Raw genomic sequence first — 2,373 nt, 5'->3', positions numbered from 1 at the left:
GGGGCGAGTCATGCTGATTTGAAAAAAAGACAAGGACACAACAAAAAAGACAAAAAACTACAGGCCAAAATTCCTGAATAACATAATGTAAAAATCCTCATCAAAATACTGGGAAACTGACTTATAATGCACATTTAGAATCCTTCACCAAGATCAAGAGACATGACAGGAATGCAGGAATGGTTTAATACACAAGAATCATTAAATGTCATACATTACATGAACAAAATAAAAGAAAAACAAAATCTCGGCAGTCATTTCAATAAGTAAAAAAAAGCATTTGTCAACATAACAAATAACATAGACAAGAATAACCAAATAATTCAATACATGAAAAACCCACAGCTAACATCACACTCAATCAGAGTTAAAACTAGAAGAGTTTTCTGCAAAGATCTGAAAGAACACCAGGATGTACACTTTAACTGGTTAAATATAATACTTGAAGTTTTTTTAATAAAAGTAACACTGGAAGTTTTTAGCAAGAGCAATTAGACAAGAGAAATTTAAAAATAGGTACCCAAATTGGAAAGAAAGACATAAAATTATCCATATTTATTAATGACATACTGTGGAAATTCCTAAAAATACCTCTAAAAAGGAGGTAGAACTATTTCAGAAAATCAGTAAAGTTTCAGTTAACAAAATCAATATACAAAATTAAGTAGCATTTCATACATGAATAGCAAAATATCTATAAAAAAAGAAACTCAAGGAAACAATCCCATTTACAATAGCTTTGGGAAAAAAACAAAACAACCTTAAAAATAAATTTAACCAAGGAGGTATAAAAAATACATTCTGAAAACTAGGAAACATTAGCAAAAAATTAAAATAACATAAATAAATTGAAAGTTATTTATGTTCACCGATTGGAAAAAGTAATATGGTTTAAATGTTTATAGACCCCAAAAGGTCTACAGATTCAGTGCAATCTCTATTAAAACACTAATGGCATTTTTCACAGAAATAAAAAAAAAATCCTAAATTAATATTAAAGCACACACACAAAAAACCCTGAATACCCAAATCAATACAGAAGATGATAGTGGGGTTGGGGAGTGAACCCACAAAGCTGGAGGCATCACAATGCTATAAACCAATACAACAGAACACACTGAGCAAAAATAAATCCACACATGCATAGCCAGCTGATATTCTACAGAGGTGACAAGAACGCAAAATGAGAAAAGGTCAGTCTCTTCAATAAGCGGTGCTGGTGAAACAAAAGAGCTACACGCAGAAAAATAAAATTAGAACCCTATCTCTTACCACATAGAAAAATTTACTCAAATGGATGAAAAAGCCTACAGTGGTGTCACCTACAGTTCTACTTGGGGGATCACCCGAGTCTGAAAGTTCAACGCTGCAGAATGCTACACTCATGCCACTGCACTCTGGCCTAGGCTATGTAATGAGACCTCATCTGTAAAAATACATTTTAGTAAACAATTAAAATAAAGATGTAATGAAAACTTCAAACTATCACACTACTAGAATAAAATACAAACACACTTAATGACGTTGGTCTTGGAAAGAATTTTCTAGGATCAGACCTCAAAAGCATAAGCATAAAAACCACAGACAAATGAGGTTACATCATGCTATAAAGCTTTCATACAGAAAAAAAAATATAATAGTAATAACCAGAGTAAAATAATGAGAGCAAATATTTGCAAACTATACATCAGACAAGGGGTTAATCAAAATACACAAGGAACTAAAAAAAGATCCAAAAGCAAACAAACACCGTATAACCTCACTTATAATTGGGAGCTAAATGATAGAAACACATGGACATATAGAGGGGAACAACATATACTGGTTTGTCAAAGGATAGAGAGTGTTAGGAGGGAGAGAATCAAGGAAAACTAATGGGCCCTAGCCTTAATACCTGGGTGATGAAATAATCTGTATAACAAATCCCCATCACATGAGTTTACCTGTATAACAAACCTGCATATGTACCCCTGAACCTAAAATAGAAGTTAAACTTTGAAAATTAGAAAGAAAAAAAAATAACTCTGTATAAAAAATTAGGTCTCTTAATAGGCTTTCCTCAAAAGGCATTATTCAGAAGAAGACACATGGTCAGCTTCATGGCTCACATCTGTAATTCCAGCCCTTTGGAAGGTCAAGGCAGTCTAATCACCTGAGGTCAGAAGGTCGAGACCAGCCTGGCCAACATAATGGAACCCAGTCTACTAAAAATACAAAAATTATCTGTACATGGTGGCACACCCATATAATCCCAGCTACTCAGGAGGATGAGGTAGGAGAATCGCTTCAACCTGGGAGGTGGTGGTTGCAGTGAGCTGAGATCACACCATTGCGCTCCAGCCTGGGCAACAAGAGTGAAACTCTGTCTCAAAA

This window comes from Cebus imitator, unplaced genomic scaffold (genome assembly GCF_001604975.1).
Source record: "Cebus imitator isolate Cc_AM_T3 unplaced genomic scaffold, Cebus_imitator-1.0 Scaffold76, whole genome shotgun sequence".
NCBI classification, from domain to species: domain Eukaryota; kingdom Metazoa; phylum Chordata; class Mammalia; order Primates; family Cebidae; genus Cebus; species Cebus imitator.
Note: the sequence above shows the minus strand (reverse complement) of the source record.